The 26,341-nt window shown below is 43.8% G+C and overlaps 1 protein-coding gene across 1 annotated transcript in view; it reads left to right on the top strand.

The window, feature by feature from the left end:
- Window positions 1–9,954: 9,954 nt before the first annotated feature.
- LOC129107408 (forkhead box protein N3-like) overlaps window positions 9,955–26,341 on the top strand; it is a 58,759-nt gene continuing 42,372 nt past the window's right edge. The window contains 1 exon segment of the mRNA XM_054618890.1: window positions 9,955–10,377. The gene's annotated coding sequence lies outside the window, so the exon portion shown is untranslated.

Below are 26,341 nucleotides of genomic sequence, written 5' to 3'. Positions count from 1 at the left end.
TGCTAAGCTAAACTTTTAGCAAAATCTTTCTCCATTTCTGAAACGCTTTGCCAACACTCTCAAGCCTAGAGTCACAGTTTATCATCTCAATTATATGTAATATCAATTCTGGAACCAGACAACAAGCAAGATGACATTTTCGATGTGTAACTTTAGCTCACTAAAGTCACCCACTAAAGGTGGTTGGTGTTTGCCTGCAGTATTATTCTGTTTGGCCTCAAGCTTATACAGTTATTTAATCATGTTGTTGTCTGTAAAAGGGTCCATAGTCAGTGTTATACCGGCATCATCAGTTCAAATATTACATTTAGTTAATAATTGATGGGTAATAAAACAACGTAATGTAATTTCATTATCCTTAAATGTTACACAATGGCAGGTTTTACTACTTTTTCAATACATTTAAAGGGCTATTTTGCCATTCAGATCTATTTTTATTATTATCAATATTATTAGCAGTATGAGTATTATTATTTTGTCATTGCAATTTATCGTTTGTCTTGTGAGCATCGTATTTGGTCATTTTTCTTCTTTGACGGTACTACATACTCACTCTCTAGCTAACAGCTAGCCCAAACACTGTTCCCAGGAAATGTCATCATAGTTATATCATCACCGTTTCATAAATCTTTGTCATTTTGGAAATATCTATACTAATCCATCACCTGCTACAGAGACAGGGCAGATCAATTTCATCTCGACCAAGTTGTCAAAAGTGGACAACAATACAGGTGGTGAAATGACAAAGATGTATTGGCTGTCCAGAGAAGACTGATGCATATTTTAGGTGTTTATGTCCTTGTCTGTTTGATAGGTGCCAAATATTTTGCCATTAGAGCATTGTCTTCACATAGTATTATAACCTGTATCATACAGTGAAACTTTTTTATTTCAATTTCAAATATTTTTGTATCAAAATCCAATTGAATTTATTTAGCATAGGGGGCAGTTTCATACCCGCTGGGTGCAAGATGGCGGATTCCATGGAAGACGACCCGCTACCATGTAGATGTAAATGGCTTTTTCTAAGATAACAAAAACACTATGATTCTTAGTTTTAGGTGATTATACACTAATAAAGACATAGGTATTATATTCCATTTCTTCCAATTTATACCCCTAAATGTTACACACTGTTCCTGTAAGTAGGCTATTACAAACCAACTTTAAATTACAATATCATGTTATCCATCCATTAATCAATTGGCAACTTTTAGCGATGAGGAAGGTGTGTGTGGAGCCACAGTCCTCTGTAGCTCCATATCACGCTACATAAGCTCGCCCACTTTTTAGCAGTCCAATGCAAAGGATTTTATTTAAATCCCACTTGTACCAGTACACCGCTCAAATATTCCATTTCAGTGGGGAATAGACACAGTATTGACGCTACAGACACTCATCTTCTTTTATGTGAGAATGTGTGGGAAAGTTGTTAAAATAGGTATTTTCTGTTTGTTAAGGATAGCAACTGTAAAACCCTTGTGGGTGACTTCATTGTCTACCAGGAACAAATGTAGGTGGTCACAATGTAGATGGTTTCATGTATGAGAAATATCGGAATGTACTTTTGAAGTTTTTACACAAAAGCATCTGTTCAGGCTGAGACTTTATCGTATATAATATTAATATAACCGAGTCAAGTTGTGTGTGTATGTATGTGTGTGTACCTTTTTCTGCGTATGTCTGCACTCTAGCAGCAAGGTTGACATGAAGCTGAGAAGGAGTGTGAAGGGCACAGCACCTCAGGAGGAACTACACAACACATGTGCATACACACACACACACACATGCACACACACACACACATATACAGTACACACAAATACACCTCCTCTCCTTTCTTTTCTTCTCTCTCTTCGATGACTCATCCCACCCAGGGACAGGGAGTGAGGGAGAGTGAGGGAGGAGAGAGACGGATGGGAGCGTGAGAGGGATGACACAACATTGGAGAGGGAAAGGCTAGATTAAAGATTCACAGAGGAGACATATGGCGCACAGCATTTTCTTATTGACCTTTTATTTGAATACTATGCTAATCCGATTGTGTTTGTCATTGTAGAAGTTATTCACAGCCGTTTATTCCCAGCAAACACAGCAATATGATTCTCACCAGTCCCATGTTGAGTCTTACAGATGATTCCCTAAACGTTTTCTTTTTGTTTTAAAAACCTTTTTTCTTCTTTGCATCGCGGCGGCTCTGCTACGAACAACAGAAATCCTCCTAGCCGGCTCTGTAACACGCTGAGCTCCGCTCCAGTCTGCCCTGCCGCTCTGCTGTGCTCATTTGATGGTATCTGTCAGAGAGATCGCAAACTTCCATGCTTTCCAGGTCTGTATCACTGTGCATCGCAGACTGTAGACCCAATTCTTAACTCAAATCCCATAGTCTCTTATGTCTTTATCTTATGACGTTAGGGTATTTGAGGAGGTAGATAGACTCCTGAGCAGCCAGGGATGTTGTCACAAGAGGTGAATATACTGCACTGATGGAGGTTCACTATTGAGCTGGCTGTTTTGCTGAGGATATGTCTGTATTGCTGACTGCTGCAAAGGCCAGAGATAGTTGAGTGGTCAGGTCCCATGTGCCTGTAGAGCAACATGCAGCTTATGCCCCTACTGCACCATTAATATATCCTTACTATACTTTTTTAAGGGCACTATGGTTGCTCAGTGGTTATATATATATCATCTGATAGAAAGGTCCCATATCTGACTAGAGTTAGACTGACCTTGTATTTCAAATTGGAAATCAGGTAGACATCAGGTAGTAATGATAAAAATTATATTTTATCACGGTATGGCTTGAAATAAGTATAAAAATAATTGTAAAAGAAATAAAGTGAATTATTATTGTAAATGGCCTCTATTTAAACCCTGACCTTCAGGGGTATTAATACAGACAATGCAGTTGTACCACAGTGTTGTCCAGTCTGGGAGTGGTCTGTGTTTAGTATTAGAACTTAAGAACTCTTTTACACTGCGTTAACACTTCATGAAAGTTAATTATAACAATTTGGTTGCTTGAAAATGTCTTGGTCAGCGATCCGTTGAACTAAGCTCCACCCTCTCGTGTCAACTGTAGTCCACAAACCAATGGTTGACTTTACGGTGACGACACACACATATAATACATAGTCTATGTCACTGGGTCTCATTGAGTAGTGCCCTGATGTCTCTTGCTTAAGCTACAATGCCTGTGTTTGGTACCAGGATATATGATGCGACAATACAATATTTTTAAAACAACTATGCTGCAGTTAACAATAGGATAGTAAGCTAAATATAACACTAGTCCTTAATAATCGTAACGTTAGTTGGGCTGTTGTGTTAGATATAATATTACAGTTATACATACATTATGGTCACCTTAACAGGATGGGTAAATTACATAATAGCATGCAATGGGCCCCCCATTACTACCTTACGCTGCTGCCTAAACTGCTCGGTTAGTGTAAAAGTATTAACTAAATGGATTCATGTTAGCAAATTCCCCATCAGTGCCTACTGCAGCGTCTCGTTCCATACCATGCAATTTTATGTTGAAAATGACCGTTTTTCAACTTTATGCTCCTTTTCCTGCTTTTGGTCATTTTTACTGCTCTCACTTTGCCCCGCAGAAATGGCAGCGGGATTCGAGGTGCCGCTAGATTGCTTCAGATAATGCAATGCTCTCAGGCGGAGCACAGGTGTGTGTGTGTGGGGTGTGTGTGGGCCTGCCTGGCTGCCTCAGAGGGGAACATTTCTACCCAGAGATCCAAACTGATCCTCCCAAAAGTCCAACAGCAAGCCCAGACAAGCCCTCACAGCACGCTGCCAAACAAACCCTCCAGAGCTTCTGCTGTGATTATTGGACCCCAATACAAATCATCCTCTCTGAAACTTTAAAAGCCCATTTGCAGGGATTTCTTATATTACATGCAGGAAATGGGTGTTAATTGGTAAAGGTGCCAATGGAGCAATTTAGTGAAAATACAAAGCCATGCCGTTCTAAAAAGCTTGGCTCAGTTTAATTCACCAGAAAGAGGCAGAGCAAAGTTCATCTACAGATCCTCATGAAAAGTTAGTGCTGAAGGCCTTCTGACTTACGACTAATTGGTTAGCTGCTGTAGCTGGCAAGCATATTTTACTTGCATACTGCTGTTTACGCCCCTCTGTCATTTCATCATTTAAGTTTAATAAAGAGTGTCCAAAAACCTTTGCGAGCTTGCTTGCTACCTGACCGTTGATAAACTTGTCAGTTCGGTTACTAAGGTACGATGGCTTTACTATAAGCAAGATCTACACTCACGCTTGCTGAACAGTAGAAAAAAACTGTAAAAAAAGAAGTCCTTCGAAAACACTGCAAAAGCAACTACATCCTGAACTGCAATATAATACGTTTATATTTGCACTGTTATTATTTGCAGTCTTCCCACTTTGTATTGTAACGGCTCTACAGTAAGTTCTTCCCAGATTAATAAACACTTAGTGTATCTTATCATTCCGATCTGTGAGGCAGCACAGTGTTGCAAGGCTTCCTGAGAACCGAAGAACCTGTTTGTCGACAGACTTAATGACCATTCAGCATCGAATCAGCAACAAGGAATCATTGTATAATACCTTTTTGGACTTGAGTCTCACCTTAAAGTCGTTGTGGTTTCTCTTTTGCTGTTGTGTTTCGGGAAATGTTCATGTGTTTTGTGAAATGTCATTTTGTTTTGTTGCTTAGGGCCACCGTACTAACAGGACATTAAGTTAACAGGGTTTATTATACCATCGACTCCTGTTTCATAAATGTCTAAATATAATACAAGCTACCAGAGTTTATTAGCTTAGCTTCCCTCAAAGGTCAGCACTGTTGAGAGAATCTACTATTAGTCAACAACAGGAATTGTGTTTTCATTAGATTCACTCTACCCTCACAGAAGTGTATCCACTGAAATGAATTGATTTCTCCATGACATGTATGCATATTTAATGTGGTGTAACCAGATCTTTTACTACAAAAAAAGAATCACAAAAAAATGGGGGAAAAAATTCTGTTATTGTACTGCGTCTGCATAATATAGAAAAAACTTCTCCCAGCTTCCTGCTTATATTGGTCAGGGAAAAAAAAGTTCCCCTATGATTGTAGAATTATATATTCCTGGCAGGACTAGACAGCCAGCGGCTTGGAGTCAGCATACAGAGAGCTCCAGCCTAGCCAGCTGCTGAGAGCTGCCATCCCCAGGAACAGAGACCTTGGCAGGGGACAGTGTTGAGACACACTGGGTCCCCTCCTCCAGCCTGGAGCCCTGTGAGTTCTGCTCAGTGGAGGAGAGGAGAGAGCCCAGCCCAACAGGAGGCTTGGCTTGTGAGGCCCTGAGCGTGTGCTTGTCGCCGTGCGTGCTTTCTTGTGACGGTTTGTCTGCACCAGTTCGTGCGGTGTCGCGCTTAGTGTGCGAGCACTACACCAACTCCAGCTGCAGCGGGATTTATAATGTTGCACGCATGTGTGAGTGTGAATGTGGATTCTGTCGCCCACTGGGCCTCACACACATTTCAAAATAAACGGCTCCCACCGAGGATTACTATCGATCCGTGTGGGGCTCTCAGCTGCATTTGGAAAGAGAGAGCGAGACTGACAGAGTACACAACTTCCTCTCTCTCTCTCTTCTGAGGAATGTTATGTGTCTGCCTGTCTGCAGAAAAAGTGTTAGGGATGATTTGGAAACACAGTCCACTAAAGTGTTACAATGACAAACCACTGCTAGCTGTCTTTCAGACGTATGAGACAAAGTGTGTGTGTGTGTGTGTGTGTGTGTGTGTGTGTGTGTGTGTGTGTGTGTGTGTGTGTGTGTGTGTGTGTGTGTGTGTGTGTGTGTGTGTGTGTGAGGAAGAAAGGGAATGGTAAAAGGAGACAGGGAGACTGTAACACCCCCCCTCTCACTTATTTCCCTCTCTGAAGTAAGTGAAAATCTTTTGCTTGTCAGACTTGAGGGAGAGACGCGGTGAGAGAAAAGAGACAGTGAGAAGCGCAGAGACACACATGGAGAGGCAGAACAGAGAGAGGAAATAGAGAGGCTGCTTGATTGACAGCCAATAGGCCTGCCTGTTTCCTGTCACACACATGATTGCTGACCCACCCCTCTGCCCTGCTGAGGCCTCTGGTTAGACAGGCCTAGATGGCAGCCCCATTTAAAGAATGAAGGATCATGAATGGGTGGACGCCTCCCAGGCCGCTCACTGTCTCGGGGCTCTGCGCGGGTGTCTGCATGTGCGTGTTTCATGTGAACATGAGAACGTAAGATTGATCATTTTACCCCATTTCACCCCGTTACCCTGAGCCTTAATTAAAAAACTCTTAATCCTACCAGAAATACCACTGCAGTTAGTTTGTTTTAGCATGTCCAACTAAACCCTGGTCACATGGACATAAAAACTTTTGGCCTAAAAGTGTCATTTTATGGAAAGGACATCGATGCCAAACAGGACAAAAAGTAGCTATGTACAAACTGCTGGAACTCATGTTTGACCGACCATAAAAGACATTGGTCATGGATAAATATCATGTGGGTGTATAATGTGCTGGTCACACCCAGTCGCAACCTCAAGTTCTGCTGAGTGAAGCCAATGTGGAAGTGTCTTAAACAGGCCCTATTATGCTATTTTCCGGGTGCATATTTTCATCTCAAGTTACAGTTACAACATGTTTACATGTGTTAATGTTCATAATCCTCCTTGTTTTTCTCATCCTGGCTGTCCTGCAGCACCTCTTCTCACCCTCTCTCTGAAACCCTCCGTTGTAGTGCTTGCTCCTCCCTCCAGAAAGCAAAGTCTGCCCTGATTGGTCAGCTAGCCCGCTCTGTTGTGATTGGTCAACGTTTCACATTTCAAAAGGCTCCAGCTCCGTCCTTCTCTTTTGTTGTTGAGGGCGGGCCAATCTAGCCGGAAGTAGTTTTACTTCACTTCCGTAACATTATGACCTCATAATGAGAGAAAAAAATGTTTTAATCAGGCATGAGGTTCATGTCAGAGTCCTGATGAAATGCTATAATTTTTGCCAGACCAATTTCAGACACCTCCAGATGTGGTTTGGTCATGAGTAGATGCACTTTGTACAATTTATTAAAAACATTATCAAAAGTATGTCTCTATAGTCTTTAATATTTGAGACCAAATGTGCAACAATGTAAAAAAAAAGCCTTGGTTATATATTTTTAATAAGTTTAACACAAAAAAAGTATAAATCATCAGGACTCTGTGGGTGTGGTTTGATCATTTGACTGACAGTGGGCCGGAAACACACAAATACCATCAGCATATGCTAACTGACCCCTACCACTAAAATCCAGTGAAAGGAGCACCAACAAAATAATAATATTATTGTGTTCACGTCAAAAAGTTAATTGACAAAATATTTTTTCAACCATTAAGAAATAAGTCTGCCTGACAATCACATCATGTTTGTTGTGACGTCCACCAGCCCCACCTGTGCATATTGAGACAGCAGTCACAGTGTTGGGATAACAAGATTTACCTTAATATTACCTTAATAATTAATACCAGGTGTAAATGCAAAGGCCCACGATAAGATGTCATTATTTAGATGACTTATCCAGACGCAGATTGCATGTTTACATGGGATATCACTCATTCTGCTAGACTGAGTGCTGGATCCGATTCCCAGCTGAATTTGACCAAACTCTTCACCCTCAAAGCCCAGCCACATCTGCAACATCTGCAGCCGTCTGGCACCGGAACACATCAGCAATCAGCCTGACTTTTTGGGGAAACCTAAAAATGTTGACATACTTCTGAGCTTAACCGTGATACCTGGACTCTCTGCCTCACTCTTTCACTCCCTCTCTGTTGTCCTTGGACTCTCTTTAGTCCTCCGCTCCTCTCTTACTCTTCTCTCCTCCGCTGTTTTTTGGGGCTCAGAGATAAGATTTCGCTCAATGGCAAACTTTGGGAGACATCTTAAAGATCCGCACTGTCACTTCAGCTTAATGCAGCCCTCTGGGCTCTCAGTACACACAGACACACACACACACACACACACACACACACACACACACACACACACACACACACACACACACACACACACACATATACATACATACACACACATACACAGCCTCCCACTAATAATAGGGGCAGGGAGAGGCAGTCTGGATTCGAGGACTCGTAAACACACTCCTCTCTCCCAACAATTCTCTTTGATCTTTATCAAACAAAACAGTTTCCTTGGTGTATTTTGTGCTTCCATCCCTCAACTTGAACAAGCTGCGGAGCACTTTCCCTCTTCGATTTCCTCAACCATAAATAAAATGAGAGCACATTTGGATTTCCTGACTTTGGGCTTTAGGCCCTTCACTGCCACGTCTGTCAGATCCATTAATTCTGAAGTGTGCAGGCAAGTTCTGCTTAACTGTTTCTTGGGGCAACATGTTTACATCTCAAAACAGCCCATTTGCATATCCAATCAAATTGGGTTTATTTTCAGCAACGTGCTGAACTTGTAGACAAGCAGTACTAGAGATTTTGAAGGAATTAAATACATCATCAGAGCTCCTTTTTTTGGCCCAAACAGCATTCAGCAAAGTCCCTTCTGTAAAGCTCTGCACTACTACTCTGGTTGTTTAACTAAGAATGAGTTCAAGCTTTCCTGTTAAGGGTTCCCACTTCCTGTGTTTGAGGGAAAAAAAATCATGTCCTTCAGTTTCTGGATCCCATGGTCCATAATGATCTGATCTCTGTCTCCCATAGGCGGGCAGTTGCTATGGCAACCTGATGACGCTATGAGGAAGGACGGAAGGGAGAAAAGGGAGGGAGGTGTTGGGGGATGAGGAAGAAGGTAGCTGCCCCAAAGATTGAGTATATTTGAGTGGATGACTCACTCGGGGAAAAAAATAAAGCTGCATGACATTACTCATATCTGCAGCCTTTGCTTGTGCTTCACACAGACATTTAAAATCTGCTTTGGAAGTGGGTGAAGGGAACCCTAGGCGTTGTGTGTGTGTGTTGGTGAGGCTGACCGGGGGATGGATTTTTACACACAATATATGGGAAGTGTATTTAGAGGCTGTTTGACAAGACCCTGACTTCAGCACAGACAACGTGAACATAGTGATTAACTATCTGAACAAGTGCATCAGACAGAACTCAGACGTGAGCATGTGCAGAGGACATGTCCCCTCCATCCTCCATCTATAATGGCTCCTACACCCTTGCATGTCTCTCTGCCTCTGCTCCTGCCCTGCTGTTGCCATAGCGACCACTCGGGTACAGACTCAAAACAACTTACTGACAAAAACCTACATTTTACCTTTTGATGTTAACAGCTCCATGTGAGCCTTAGACGGATAGAATAGCAGCTATCTGTGGCAATAGATGATAAAGCCTATAGCAGGCTGATTTGTATGGTCAGCACATTTTTTGCCTTGATGCATTTTGCAATTATGTTTTTGGTATCTGGAAAGTTATGTGCTTCCGATGTATAAATATTAATGTACTGAAAACACAATAAAAAGGCTAAAGCATTTGATGTGAATAAGGATATTAGTTTATATTAGTTTGCTTAATTGTATTTTGGTGGTAGGAGTGTGTGTGTTGTGTGTGCATACTCCAAAATAGACTTTGCTGAAGACATTTTTTTTTCTTCTTCATCTTTCGGGTAATCTTTGTTTTTATTTTTTTTTATTAAATACAAAACTTCTATTGAATAATATTGATTTGATTTGATTTATTTTGTTTATAAAAAGCAATGGTATGCGGATAAGGCCTCAAAAATGTGTGAATCTTCTTGTCAAAACCATAGACGATCTTTGTTTGTACCTTCTGTATACAATGGCATTCTTTCAGTGAACCCATCCAGCGCTAGGACCCAGGGCGGGGGGCCGGGGGAAGTCCTCTGCTGCTAGCGGGGCAAGGCAAGAGCGCACAAAAACACACACGTCCACGCACACAAGCATTACACGAACACACACTTACACACACTCGCCGAGCTCTTCTCCGACAGAGGAGAGAGAGAGAGCGAACGCAGAGAGAGGGATAAACAGAGGGAGAGAGAGGGAGGGAGAGAGAGAGAGACTATAGGAACGCAGCGGCTTGTGTGTGCGGGCGCGCGCGCGTGCGTGTGTGTGTGTGTGTGTGTCAAGGTACGCTCGGTGGTAGAAACGACTGGCGGGGCGGATATGGAAGGGCTCGGGAAATACGCTGGGAACTGACCGAGCAACGAGAAGAAGCGAGGGGACAGAGAGAGAGAGAGAGAGAGAGAGAGAGAGAGAGAAGGACGGACGGACAGCGCGGAAGGAAGGAAGGAAAGGAAAGGAGAGGAGGAGATATAGAAGTCTGACAGAGGAGCGGGAGACTGTGAAGAAGGGCTCGTCTGGAACACAGAAGGAACCTAAGGTGACTTTATGGGGCTTTCATGTGCTGAACGCAGGTCCGGCAGAGGTGTGTGTGTGCGTGTGTGTGTGTGTGTGTGTGTGTGTGCGGGGTGTTGACATGTGCTGCATGGCTCGGCACTTAAAGGGAAGAATGGAGGTGTGTGTGTGTGTGTGTGTGTGTGAGTGAGTGAGTGAGTGTGAGGGGTGGGCAAATGTGTGTGTAGCAGCCTATATATATATACTGTGTGTGTGTGTGTGTGTGTGTGTGTGTGTGTGTGTGTGTGTGTGTGAGAGAGAGAGTTTTTAGGGTTGTTTTTCCACAAGCTATAAAGGGGGCCAAAGTGTGTAAGCGAGCTGAGCTGACCGCTGCAAACTGGAGTGAAGGGATCTAAAGGAGTGGATACTTTTAAGGGAACAGCGTGATCCCATTCTAACACACACACACACACACACACACACACACACACACACATATGCATCTACTCACACACAGGTAGGCTCCTTGAAGTTGAGCCAGAGGAAAGGAGCAACATAACTCTTTTAAGAGTCCACTTTTAACCCCTTTCCTACACTTTTGTGTGTGTGTGAGAGCAGAGTTTTCCATGCAGCAGGTAACACACACAGTCTTTGGTTGGAGGTTGCAAAAGCAGCTCAGAATGGATGTTTCAGTTTTCTTGGTTGAAACTAAATGTGGCTGGATACATACAGCAGCTTCTCCTGTGGATGCATGTTTTTTTGTGTGTGTGTGTGTGTGTGTGTGTGTGTGAGAGAGAGTGTGAGAGAATGCGTGTGCACGTGTGTGCCATATACGGCAAACAGGTTGAGGGGAGGCAGATCTGATCAGACGCACAGCAACAGAGGAGAGAGCGTGGCACAGGCTGAGCAGCAGCACATTGGATTACACACACACCAATACACACACACACACACACACACACATTTCTCCCAGCTGTTGTGCTGGCCACAGAGCTTGTGTGTGTGTCAGTGCCTGAAAGCGTTTCACATAATGCACGCGGCTGCCTTTGCACGTGCAGGACTGTTTGCTTTTATATTATCATTTGCTACTGTTGTGTGTGTGTGTGTGTGTGTTTGAGTGTGTGTACCAATCTGAGGCTATGTAAATATGTATGTGCAGGGAAAGAATGTTCTGTCGTCTCTTCAGACAGACTGTGTGTGTGTGTGTGTGTGTGTGTGTGTGTGTGTGTGTGTGTGTGTGTGTGTGTGTGTCTACACCTCCTCCCCCGGTCTGAAGACAGGAGGTGGAGGAGGGTTAAGGGGAGGCTGGAGGGAGGAAGAGCGATCAGATGACCGAGAATAAGGCAGATGAGAAGATTAATCCAGCAGCGAGGGATGAAACGGAGACGCGAGAGAGGAAGGAGAGGATGATGGAGATTTTAGGACAGCAGGAGGAGGAGGAGGAGGAGGACGAGTTGGAAAGAGAGCGGAGGAGACGGAGTGAAGGAGACGGGGGCTGACATGCTCTCTCCAGGAGTGCTGCTCATTCATAATTCACCTCCATGCCAAAACGTTCATTCACATACTGACCCCCCCATGGCTGCGCTCAATGGAGTTCTCGCCCCTCCACCTCTCCCTGTCTCTCAATGGACACCCCCGTGGTGTGACGTTCAGTTAGCCTGCTTCTTTTATTCACTTTGGAGACAGCGGAGTTTCTCAGAGGAAGCCCGCGCTTCGTTCGCTCTTTGGACGCAGGAAGTTTTTTTTTCCAATTGGAGGCTCTGATGTGAGATTGAATTGTTTAAATTGAATATTGAATTCAGACTCCGCCCTAGACACAGATAATCGGTATGGATGGCTCAGTGGGTTAGTGTTCTCAGAACAACTGATGTTAGTCTGATTCCCTTAACACAGCCACAACAGTCCATAATGGATCTATAATTCATGTGTGAATGAACTGACTCGTCTGTGTTTAGAATAAAAGCACAGACGCCAGCGCATGATTTATTCAGCGTAAATACTCAAAAGTGGCTCTTTTAATATTTCTGACTGTATTAGCCGTGCATGGAGCTGCACTATAACCCACTACTGTGCTCTGGTCAGCTGTTGCCCATGAGCCATATGGCAGAGTTTAAAACGCAAAGTCAGAAAAAAGTGTACTGCAGAGGAACATTCAGTTCTGAAAGGTAAACACTACAGAAGTGCAGCTTATCAGCAAAATTACATAATACCCTGACTCTTTTAGTTTCATAGGTATGATGGACTTGTGGCATGTTTACTCAGTGAGATGAGGACACAGAAGGTACAGTGTTGACATTGTATCTCTGCATGTTACTGCTAAAAGGCTTGAGGTCATATAGTACGATGAGTTCCCAAAGCTGCAGTAATATAAAGATACAGCATCTACAAAGAGTGAGATACAACATCTATACATATAGAGTGAGATACAGCATCTATACAAACAGTGAGATACAGCAGCTAGACAAACAGAGTGAGATACATATAGAGTGAGATACAGCATCTATACATATAGAGTGAGATACAGCATCTATACATACAGAGTGAGATACAGCACAGAGATACAGCATCTATACAAACAGAGTGAGATACAGCATCTATAAAGAGTGAGATACAGCATCTATGCAAACAGAGTGAGATACAGCATCTATAAAGAGTGAGATACAGCATCTATACATACAGAGTGAGATACAGCATCTATACATACAGAGTGAGATACAGCATCTATACATACAGAGTGAGATACAGCATCTATACAAACAGAGTGAGATACAGCATCTATAAAGAGTGAGATACAGCATCTATACAAACAGAGTGAGATACAGCATCTATACATATAGAGTGAGATACAGCATCTATACAAACAGAGTGAGATACAGCATCTATACAAACAGAGTGAGATACAGCATCTATACATATAGAGTGAGATACAGCATCTATACATATAGAGTGAGATACAGCATCTATACATATAGAGTGAGATACAGCATCTATACAAACAGAGTGAGATACAGCATCTATACATACAGAGTGAGATACAGCATCTATACATATAGAGTGAGATACAGCATCTATACATACAGAGTGAGATACAGCATCTATACATACAGAGTGAGATACAGCATCTATACATATAGAGTGAGATACAGCATCTATACATACAGAGTGAGATACAGCATCTATACATACAGAGTGAGGCATTTCTGTCCCAGTACAGTGAGTCTTGGTGCTGCCACTGTGGTTGTCAAGGGTTTGATTCTCAGTGAAACCAAGCCTGCTTAATTTAGTTAAACTAATTAAAGGCATGGTCCACCCCCCTAAAGAGAAAGATTATTAACGCAACTTCAGTCATTGACCTGTCATTTAACAGTCCATGAAAACTTCACTAAAGGCCACTCGAAATTAAGAATATTGAATCATTATTAGGCTACTTTTTGTTAGCCTTGCCTTTCACTAGCCTCACTATATCAGATTATTAAGAGGGCACAGCTTAATGCCAATGAAGTAAAAAAAAAAAAAATCATTTTAAGTTCCTTTTAATGTATCCATTGCAACTCAAAGGTGCAATGTGTAATGCCTAGCCACTTGCTCAATACAAATAGGGGGCAGAATTTCACCGCTACTTAATGGCTCCATACAGTCTAAATTAACAGTCATATTAAAAAAAACGAACTACAGACTAACAGCAGGGCAAGAATATGAAAATAATCAACTGTAACTGAGAGCTGGTCAAAATAACACTGCTATCTGATAATCTTCACATGTGGCATCGGCATATACTTAACGCGAGCCATCTGTGTGCACCGGGAGTCACAGCGGGTGGGTGCTAGTATAGTCCAAGCTGCAACTGAAAGTTTGCTGATCCGGAGGGGAGGCAGAGAGGTATGTCCACATTCTAAATCCTACCTACGCTACTCTGATTAGTCGCTGCACAACAGCAGACCTGTTGCTCAGAGTTAGAGCGGGTTGTTTTGCAATGGGAACATCGGCAGTTTGACCTCCACTCCATGTTGATGTCTCTTTTGGCAAAACAGTTAACCCTAAATTGCTACCAAAGGCTGTATGAATGGCTGTGGATTAGTAAAGGATATGTAGTGTTAAAGCGCCAAGTCTATTTACAATTTAAATTGCTGAACCAATGAGAGATGTGAATCAGAGGTCTGGAACCAGCCTACCAAAATTGGTCGTTCAGCAGTAAACCAGCATATTAGCTTGTCAGCGGTAGAACTAGCTTGGCTATCCCACCTGAGCCTCACCTTGTGGGTCATTCAGCATCGCACCGCTTCCCTCAAAGAAAGGGCAATGGGATTATTCCATTGGATTTTGGGTTAATGCAGAAAATAATCTCTGTCGTAAACAAACCTTACAATATTTCCACGTTTTGTGCAGCAAGATAATCTTCACAAAAATAACACATTTATGATTTTTAAAGGGAGCAATCAGCAAAAGTGAAAAGCTACCGTTAGGTTTTAAGGAACTGCACAACGGTCACATGAATTTACGTCACAACCACTAAGCTAAAGGCGGACTGGTGTTCAGTGTGATGACATTTGTAGTCTCATTTAGACACTTGTAGCATTTACTGACGTATTTTATATATCTTAGAACAAAACATTCCAACCTCTCCAGATTGTGTTAACCACAGACCTTATTTCATACCTCTAACCAACAACTCCTGCTTTGCCACTCATTCTCTGTTGTCCTCCCCTTTTTTGACAAAAGTCAATTAATGACTGAGTTTTATTTGAATTCATTCATTTGAATTCGTTGGTAGGTGACCTTTGTCTTTTATGTCCGGGTTCATGTGTTAAAACAACTACAGAGTTAAAAGCAATGTCTTAAATCGCAGTGGAAACATATCCGGCCTAAGTGGCCAAAATGGCTGAGAAGAATAATGCTCCTCTGTATCCCCCAGGTTATAATTGTCTTCAATAGGCCTCCTGCTGATGTGAAATGGACTCATTGTCCACAGTGATGGGCAGCACCTCTGCTCAATTAGCCTCTCTCTACTTAGTCGTGCTGAGCTATTGCTGGCTGCATCCTCGCTCAGTGGCACACACACAGTGCATGCTCATAAATACGCACTGAGTGACAGGCGGGCACGAGCACGCTTACACACACGCACTATCGCGCATAGAAAAACGTCAGCAGGTGTTAAAAAAAGATTTTATAAACAGGGGAAAAAGTGTTTTATGTTTACAAGGGGTGATGTCATGTTTGGTTTAGATCCATAGCTGACGAATGGGAGGGCAGCGAGCATCAGCCTGCTCAGCGTTGGCTCGGATAGCTGTTGTTTGTTTCTTTTGGTGCTTTTAAAGAAGCAGAGTTCAAGGAGTTTCAGTTTGTGTGCCTGCGTCTGTGTCTCAGTCTATGTGTGTGTGTGTGTGTGTGTGTGTTGTTTTGAGTGGTGGAGGCATGCACACGGTGACGCTGCTCTGGTTGCCAAGCAACTCAGGAACGTGGGTGGAAGGATTTCCTGTCCTTAGGAAGCTTTGTTTATAAGTGGGGGGGGGGGGGGGAGAGTGTGTGTGTGTGTGTGTGTGTGTGTGTGTGTGTGTGTGTGTGTGTGTGTGTGTGTGTGTGTGTGTGTGTGTGTGTGTGTGTGTGTGTGTGTGTGTGTGTGTGTGTGTGTGTGTGTGTGTGTGTGTGTGTGTGTGTGTGCATTTCAGCCATATGCTTGAGTGCTTGTGTGTTTTTAATGCACTCTTCGCCTCAAGTAAAAGTGCTAGAAAAAAGTCACTTAAGACACAAACACACACGCACACACACTGTACACAGAGAGGAAAGGCAAAAAGGGCTCTTTCTAGTCTGTTGAGTTGGAATCGCGTTGCATAACTCCTCTGTTTGCGGCACTCTGTCTCCTCCTCTCCTGCCCCAACACTCTCACCATGTCACCCCCGCCGCGCTAACGCCAGGCCGCCTCCCGCTAATGATGTCATCAGCATGCCTTATTTTATGTCTCCTCTCACACATGAGATTGCAATTATGTGTTCTTTGCCCTGCATGCGATCAAAAAAAGAAAAACACACACACACACTAGCGCAGCATGGCCGTCCTGCAGGCGTTGGACCCCGTGATTACGTAATTGACATTGAGTGAATGGGATGACGTCAGCTCGGCTCGCTCTGACTCTCTAACTGTCTTTCTGGCTAGCTACAGTGATGTCATAAGTGGATGCAGCCATACATGGTGTGTATGTGTGCACGCGTTTGTGGCATGCATAATTGTGTGTTGAGACAGAAATGACCTCAGAACCATCTGATTTATATAATGTGTTTACTCCTCCTCTTCTTTTCTCCTTAAAGTGAGAAGACTTTACAGCTTTATTGTGCTTTATGTCGTTTTTAGCAACATGAGCCGTTTAAAGATGCGCTGGAGCGCACACACACACACACACACACACACACACACACACACACACACACACACACACACACACACACACACACACACACACACACACACACAGTGTTGCAGCCTGTTGCGTCCCCCTGAGAGTGGCTTCTATTGGAAATGAATATCACAGTGTCTCGCGACTGGTAACTCCATCGCATGGTTGCCCTCCGTCTGCGACTGCCTGACCTTTGTTGATTCATCCCGAGACTCACCGACAATCACAGGCAGGCAGTGAATGAAAGGAGAAGGAGCGATGCTGGGTCGTCTCCACAGACGCTGTGTACGTGCCAGTTCTTATTTTAGCAAAAGGAAAACACGGCGTCATGGAGAAAGAGGAGCGATTCGGTGGTTGGCCTTCTTCAGCTCTCGACAGAAATGTCTGTGTTTAGCTCGCTGCTGAGCTACGGAGTTTTAAGCGCAGAGGAAGAGCTCTATTTATGTCTTGGGTTGAATAGGCCGCCTGTTGTGTTCTCTGAGCATTGTCGTTGAACATCAGCCATCTAACGCAGGATGGGAGAACCGGGAGCTTTTAACAGACCCGAATACACACACCAACAGACCCCAAACTGAAAGGAAATCACACTACAGTGACTTAACAGTTTATGAGCTGAGCAGCAACACACATACAAATGGTTTGAACACACACACACACACACACACACACACACACACACACACACACACACACACACACACACACACACACACACAAACAGAAATATGCAGATTTCCCCATAAACTGATTAACATTGTAGTTTGGTCTCAGATTAGCCAAACAGTCCACTGTGCATTCCACTAACTGGACAACAGCTCAACACTGACCAGGATGATTTGATACCACTGCACTGCACACACACACACACACACACACACACACACACACACACACACACACACACACACACACACACACACACACACACACACACACACATAAATTAAATACAAATTCAAAAGCCACACATACACTTCAGATCAAATAAATCATTGATGCAGTCCAAGTGATGTCCGAACTTTAACACGTAATTATATACATAACCACACACACACACAACACACACACACACACACACACACACACACACACACACACACACACACACACACACACACACACAGCACCCATCCCCCAGCAGTCCTAGGGCCTTAGTCAGAGTCTGTGTGTCCGTGCGTGGGCCTGTTCCCTGGCAGTGTGAGGGGAAAAAATACCTTCCCATATGATGTAAACACCAAAGTGTGTGTGTGTGTGTGTGTGTGTGTGTGTGTGTGTGTGTGTGTGTGTGTGTGTGTGTGTGTGTGTGTGTGTGTGTGTGTGTGTGTGTGTGTGTGTGTGTGTGTGTGTGTGTGTGTGTGAGAGAGATAGGATTCGCTCTCTGTGACAGTGAACCAAATTATTCCACAACACTGTGCAGTTTCTTTTTAAAGATAAGTTTCTCTGCCATCTCAGCTTTGTTCCACTGCACACAGTGGAAAGAGACGGTGAAGATGGAGGAGTCAGAGGAGCTGACGTGTGACATCACTAACTAAGGCGAGGAATCAAGGTAAAAAAAACTAGAGGCCACTGCTTTTAACTAAGTTAAAAAAAAAAGTATAATATTGATTTTATGATGGTTTTAGCATGCAGCACTTTGTTTTGAGAAATGCCAAACCAGTGAACTTCATTATTTTTTCTCTTTTGTAGAAAAGTATAATTATTGAGTCTTTGGCGGCTTCTCATTTTTTCTCTTTAATTCATGACCCACGTATTAAATGTGGAATGTAGGATTGTGTGTGTGCACGTTTGAGAAAATGTCAAACTGACTGTACGTATACTGTCACAAATAACAGAAAGTATATATTTAAAGCTATAGACCAGGGAAACAATATTCTTGAATATAACATCAGATTATCACAGCTACACAGTAAGATCTTAGCATATTGACGCCTGTATTAGTTACCCTAAAGGGTTACTACAGCAACTAAGAACTGCACTGAGGGTCGGTAATAAGATAGAGAGGGGAGAGATAACAGTGTCGTAACCATGGGAGCATACCATAGCAAATCTGTGTATTTTGCCAACCTAAGCATCAGAACAGGTTATCACCAAATCATTTTTACATTAACACACTTTCATTTTCACTCATATACTTGCAGTCTAGAGCCTGGCTTGCAGCACTAGCAAGCTGAGGTGGACAAAACTCAATGAAGTTCAATTAGGAAAGGATTGGACTTTGATCAGCTTTATTTTAGCCTCTACCAATTAAAATATTCCCGGATCAGGCTTAATACCAACCTTCAGGATCGGCTAGACACATCTCCAGTTTTAACAGGCTGAGTTGTACTTCCCATGATGAATAAACCAATACACCGGATTTGTAAAATTGATCAGTGTCCCTTGAAGTAGACAGCACCTTCGCTAGTTACTACAATTTCTGAATTTCTATGTCCATTTCTCATTTGTCACATTCCATGTCCAGATACAACACTTTGATTCATCTTGGCAGATTATACAAATCTGCAGTATTTGTGTCAGGGAGAAAAATCAAGTGCAAACTGAATTTATGGTTTAGCAGAGATTCAGACTGACAACAGCTTTTTAGAACAGCTCAGGGGCCTGCTTTGTTTGAGGCTGTGTTGTAGTCAAGACCACCTAAACCGGGACCAAGTCATGAGCAAGACCAGCGTGTCACAGACAGGCGTATACAATTCTGGCATTTAAAAGGCAATAATTGTTCGATCGCATGGTAAACCGTAGAAATACTCCGATATGATACCTGATTGGCCATCGCAGCACACTGCCTGATGATGTTGCGGTGCAGCAAAAGTCGAGCCTTGCTAAACGCTTTGGTGGAGCCCTCTGCGTTGGGACCCCCTGCACCGACGGACTGGCTCTGTATACTGTTTGTGTTTGAAAACAGCACTGTGCATAAATGGGTGAAGGTAGAAGTACAGGACCTTGTTCCTGTGATAACCTATAAAGAATTGGGCTGAGCTGACTGCAGTCCTGATGAAACACACTTTTTAAGTAATATTCAATGACACTTTCCTGTTACTGTACTCTGTGTTTAGTAGTGCAGGGGGACAGGAGAGCAGGGGTATGGCAAGCCCAGAGGGACAATAAATGTAAAGCAGAGAATAAGACAGAGCTCACAGATTAGCTCCAGTTTAGCAACGACCAAACTGAGCCGGAGTTTGCGCAAAAGTGAGAGTGTGACCTGGTGTGGCCTTCCACTTATTTGACTCTATGTCATCTTTTTAACACCACAGTCACCAGGAACTGTCTGCTGCTAACTGAAGCCGTTGGTTTCACAGTGGGATGATTGATTGTGGTCTATAATGAAGCACCAGCACATTCAAACACTCCACTAACGGTGAGAGCAAGGTGCAAAACAATCATGGAGCTGTCACCGCATTCATCATAACTGCATTCAGGTCTGGTCGGGGGTGGGCACCGCACACTGGAAATGATATGTGCCGTGTGTTTGTTGCTAGGCAACTTTGTCACAATACCCCTGTGACCTTCCGACCCTGCCAAGTGTGGTGTTACTGGCCCCGTCTCACACTCATGTGCGTGTGCATGTGTGCGTGTGTTATCTGAGACGATGGTGCGACTGCCGCATAACAACTGAGAACAGCTGTGATTTCACCATGGTTTGGATTGGTGTGTGTGTGTGTGTGTGTGTGTGTGTGTGTGTGTGCGTCCGCACAAAGACACTGTTCATCTATACACATACCCACAACAACATAATATGCCACACTGTCACTTCCACAGCGTGATAGCGCCATAGACTCAATCAGCCAAAATGCAATCCCCCCCCCCCCCCCCACACACACACACACACACACGCACAGTAACGTTGTCAAATCGCAGCCAAAAATAGAGAGCAGAGGGAGCGACGGAGCAGTCATTTCCCTGAAGATCCATTCATGTAAAATACTGTTATTCAAAGCTCCCTCCCCCTTATTCAATAGTCTTATTCATCTCTCTCTTGACTGCAAAACCAAACACGCCTTGTCTTCTGCTTCCCGGCAGGAGCCTTTGTGCCGGCGCACACGCCAGTGCTCCTGTGTGTGTGTGTTTTCTCCGCTCTTCTCCATGAGAGGAATGTCCTTGGCCTGTCCGACCTGCGTTCTCCCACCGAGCCCTCCGTCAAACACCTGGGGCGGGTTCTCCTGCACCGTCCAGCCAATCAGCGGCCCCGGCAGTTAATGATATCCGTTAGCGGAGGATCTTTAGGACCGGCCCCTCGAGGTGATTCGTCGGAGAGAGAGTGCTCTTATTGTTATGATGATTAAGTGTTATATGAAGGGCTATCAGAGGAGAGCCCCTTAATGAAAGTGGAGCACAGAGAGCAGTGGCAGCGGCGGCAGAGCCGTGGAGAGCTACAGTGGGAGACAGGCAGGAAATCGAGCTAGGAGCAGAGTGAGGTTGGAGAGGGGAAAACAAGGAGCGTTTAAGGTGGGAGAAGACAGAGATGGTGGGAGAAAGAGGGAGCGCAGGGCTGAATATTCAGCAGCTGTGTGTCCAGACTTGCTGACTCGGGGTGTTCATGCTCTGAATGTAGCATGAGAGGTAGACCGCGTGCACAGGAAACCGCTGTAAGAGACCAAAAGGGGAAGAAGGACATAAAGAGAGAACAAGTGGATGTATGCGTAGATGCATACAAATGTGCATGGTTTTGTTTGTTTGTTTGTGTGCATCTGTGCAGGAATGCAAGTGTGTGTCTGTGTGCGAGAGTGAACACTGGAGTTTCCCTTGCCGTTTGGTAAAAGAGTGGAACGCCCTGCCTCAGAGGAAAAATTCCATCCCCAGCTGCTCCTACGCTGTCGTAAATCATCTGGCTGGGGTGTCAAACGTTGTTCTGTTATTTTGTGAATAAGTGGTTGTCATTTGCCTTTTTGTTGTATCTACTTTCCCTCAGCCTCTCTCGTCATCTTCAGTTAGGGCTTTTACTACGTTTCCCAGAATGCCTCTTGACACCCCAGCTCTCCACTCTTTCCCCAGCCTAAGAATGTGCTTTAACTTAGCTGTCGATATCTGAAGAAAGAGTTATAGAAGGGTTTCATTTCCAGCCTAGAGAACTGCGAGTTGCCCCCTTTCAACACACCCAGTCCTGTGGTTGCATTGCATTATGGTCAACCATGAACGTTGTCACTGGCGAAATGGAATGCCTCGTCCATGATGGAGTGCGCCCAGAATGAATGCATTTGTTGCAGATTAGAGCCTCCAGAGAGAGACTGGAGGTCTTTGATCTTAAGAAAAGTAGAAAAAAAAACAACACACTAAACAACATGATGAGACCAGACCTTCTTTGGGAATATGTGTTTAAAGGTGGATTTTTCATTTGGGTAGCTTCTAGCACACCTAAAGCTATTTCATTAGGGCGAGTTCCACTGGAGAGCTGAAGTGTCTGATTCGGTTTCACGGGCTCCCCCGCCCTTACAAGAACACAATTACGGAAGAAACACTCACTTGGCTGTCTAGTTGATGGTCTGTCTCCATGCTATTCAGTTTCTTTCTCAGGAGCAGTGACTGAAATCAACTTTTTGGCTCAGGGGCTGTTAGACTGAAACGTAATCATTTTTTGCCAGCCTCAACTGAGACTGCTACTAGTACATTACTTATATACATTTCCATGTAATATGTTACCGTACATGTTTTCAGTGCCATTTTATGTATGGAATGAAGAAGATCTGAAACGTGAAAGCGGATCAAGTGAGCAGAATTGAAGAGCAGTTTTAAAACATTGAGATGAGGCTAAAGCAGGAATCCTGTGCAGTGAGGCATTTAAATGCTATCAGCCAGTTGTTAAGTGTTCTTCAGAACATTCAATTAAATAAAATTCCTTTTATTTTGCATAGCCCAAAATCACAAATCACTAAATTGTCACAGAGGGGGATTGTACGGTACACATTCCCTTGCTTTTCCCCATGGCTGTGAGAAACACCCCTGAACAGACAGTTATTGATAGGGTTAACTTAGGAGGATCTGCAAACTAAATGTTTTTACATGTACTGAACACATAAACACATAGAGGCTGTTTTAACAATACACATATTATTGTGTGCTTGGAAATGTCTGAACGTCTGGCCATAAAAAAGCTTTTAGTGACTGTCAAAGCCCCGACACTCTTCCTGTCTTTCCAGCAGAGAAAAGCGAGTCTGACGGTAGCTTCTCATGGCTGGTTAGCTCTGAGCAGCTACATGGCTGTCTGTGCCACACTGAGCCCTGGTCAGCCAGCGACGCCTCTCTCCTCCTACACGCGGTGCTCACCCATTCTCCTCTGTTGCATTTTTTAGGTGGGCTGTGTGGGAGGGTTCTGGCCCTGTCCACACTACTTCATTTTCATTTTGAAACGCATATCTTTTGCTATGTTTACACTGAGCGTCCACACTAAGCCGGAGTTTTAGGGAGTTTAAACGCCAGGTTAACCTCCAAGTGTGGACAGGCAGAGGTTAGACACTTCGAAGAGGGCGATGGACACAAAGTGGAGGACTTTCCTTTTCTGATTAATGCCTATTTTTTCACATTATTATTGTTAAGTCTTTTAAGAGCAAACGGCATTAATGCTCTCCAGTGTAACAAGGACTTCAGCCACCGGCAGAGCTACGAGTGAGAGAACAGACAATGAAACCGAGAGGAAATGAGCAGGAGACTTGTGTTGACCGAATGTAATGAAGTTAATCAAAGTCAATTTGCTAGTGTGGGAGAGAGAGGAACAGCAAAACCTGCAGCGTTGTAACAAAGTCTGAAAAATAAAACTTTCCTCGAAATTTGACTGTTGAGGAAGATTTTGGAGGAAGATCTTGAGTATCAAGCACTACCCTTTTATTATTATTATGGGGAGTTTTATAATACTCTGTTGTATGTTCTGTAAATAAGCAACCAAACAGTCATGTGATATGCGTCTTCAAAGGTTAACGTGTGGACAGACATTTTTTTCGAAAATGGGGCTAAAACACTCTTGTGGACGGAAGTTGTTTTTGTTATAAAACACCGTTTTAGAATGAAAACGTAGTAGTGTGGACACGACCTGAGAACGGACTTCATGAATGTTGTGACCAAAGAAAAGAACACATGACATCCGGTTCAACTCATGGCTCTACCACTCCCGGATGGTATTTCCTCGTCTCAGCGAGTGGGCATGTTGGCTGTGTGTAGGGTTAATGTTAAAGTGGGTGTGTCTTTGAGTTAGTCTGCAGCCAACAGATGGACCCTTCTCAGTTTATCAAACAAACACTACTATCACTGGCATTCATTTGGCACCGGGCAGATGGAAACTTCAGACTTTGCTTCGGAGTCGTCGGGAGGAAGGAGGCAGTAAGAGGAGCTGCAAGTGTGTGTGTGATGTAGTAACGTGGAGGAAGCTACAAAGATGTGCGTCGGAGCTCCGGCAAAGCTAGATCATGTGATGCTATCATGAAAGGCTGAAGAAGTGGTGGCAGACAAAGCTTCAGCTGCCCTCCACTTTCCTCCAGCTTACAAAGAAGCTTCACCACATATTTAGGGCTGGCAGAGAGGATGCCTGCCAGCCCCCCCCCCCTTATTCTCCCACACATCACCCCTGGCTAAAAGAATGTGGCAGAAAACGAGGGACTTGAGATCAGAGGCCTTAATACGAACCTCATTGTGTGTTGTTCTCCTGTTTCCCATCTCCTGTGTTCTCTGCGTCGAAGGCGAAACAGCCTTTGATGAATATCTACAAAGAGATTTGAGACTTATACAGAGCGGCAATTTAGCCAGGTATGTTATCTTAAGCCTGGTAATTTGGGAATTCAATTCACTCACAGGGGGAGCCGGGGGAGCCCGTGGTGTTTATCAGGTGGACTAGCATGAGGTGTGTGCATTGAAACGGAGAGTTCCAGGGCGATCTAATCAATGGCTGACCACCTCTGAAGACTGGGGTTATCATCTCTTATCCCGCTCCCTTTCCTCTCTGCTGCATGCGTGTATGTGAGTGTGCCGTTACCATGGATCAGGCCCTGTCTTTTCCCTGAGTTACACATCTAATCACGCCACCATCATCCCTCATCCCTAATTCTGTTGGCAGGGCCTGTCAAACAGCATACGCTGAAAGACGGGGTGACTTTGAAATGCTGCTAATGACCCTAGGATATAACCACCCTCTCTCTCTTTTTTTCTCCCCCTCAGTCTTTCTTTCTTTCTTGTCCACTCCTGTCAATTGCACTTACAGTTATCCTTTTTCTTGATCACTGCAACTCTTCTCGATCTGATCACAAGAAAATACAAGGGAGATTGTGTGAGAGGAAACAAGGAGTCATACCTTTTTTTTTTATTTCATATTGTGAGATGAGTTAAACTTGACAGGCTGGTAAGTGAAGTTGTTAAGGGTTAACGTGAAGACGAGCTTCTGTCTAAATGTTATTTAACCTTTATTTAAACTGGGCAGCCTCACAGAATGAACATCTCTGACATGAAGGGAGGCCGACCAAAGCTGCAGCATCCAGACAAACGTATTAAAAGTCTAAAAAGAGGAAAAAACACAAAAAAAGACAAATACAATGAAAGCGACATAACCGGGAGACGACTCTATAAGCAATCCAATAGTCAACGCTTCAGCGTCAAACCAACAGGCTCATTGCCAAACCTGTTTAAATCTTGACTAAACTCTTGACTAAACAAAGCAAAGACAGCTCCGTATTGAGTCTGCCACAAGAACCTTCATTAACCGTGTAAACTCGCCGAGAGAGCTTTCAGCTTTAAATCATTTTGGAGCCTGTTCCATGAGGAGGGAGCAGAGTACATAAAGGCACTTTTGCCTAATTCAGCTGTGACCTCTGGGACAGATATTAAAAACAAATCCTGGGACTGAAAACAGTGATTTACCAACTACTTTTTCTCTTTTTTAGAGATGTATGAACACAGTGAATTAGTAGACCCAGAGGGGCCTTATATATTTATGTAGAAAACTGAAGCAGGGAATAAGTTGAGCAGTGGACGGGCTGCCAGCTCGGGCACAGAAGGTGACACTGATGAGAGACAGAGTAGAGTCAGTAATGCAGCTCAAGAAGGAGTGAGGCCTGTGAATATAAAACAACTTAATCAAGTGCTAGCACGGCAATAGAAGTAACCACTCCGTCTCAGCAGGTCACGTGAGTGGAGAAAAACGGATTTCGGCCAAACCTTTTATGCATTTGAGCCCACTTACTCCTTTTGCACAAGCTTGTCCTACTTTCCAGGCGGCCATTTTCCATTCAGCTTCGACAGCCACAAAGTCAAGTAGCAAACATTTAGCTTGAGATAGGCGTTCCGTCACAGTGGGTGTTGCTTTGTCCTCCAGCAGTCATGTTCGTGGGGTGGTGCACACATCTTCAGGTGGACTACCGAATATTCACCAGGCTGTTATGTTAGCATGCTAGCATGCTCAGAATGACAACTTTAATGTTCAGCGGGTATAATGTTCACCATTTTTAGTTTAGCATGTTAGCCTGCAAACATTGGATGATTAGCACTGAGCATACTCAAATGAGATTGGCTGGTCCAGCCTAAAAGAGCTGTATTTAACAATCTGAGCATTAATGCAGCAGCCAACGACTACCGTCTGTGTAAAGATATAGAGGAGTTATAGCTCCCTGAGCAGAGACTGAGGTGTGTGTGTGTGTGTGTGTGTGTGTGT

Source organism: Anoplopoma fimbria, chromosome 18, assembly GCF_027596085.1.
Source record: "Anoplopoma fimbria isolate UVic2021 breed Golden Eagle Sablefish chromosome 18, Afim_UVic_2022, whole genome shotgun sequence".
NCBI lineage: Eukaryota > Metazoa > Chordata > Actinopteri > Perciformes > Anoplopomatidae > Anoplopoma > Anoplopoma fimbria.
Note: the sequence above shows the minus strand (reverse complement) of the source record. Positions and strands in the feature narration are given on the sequence as shown.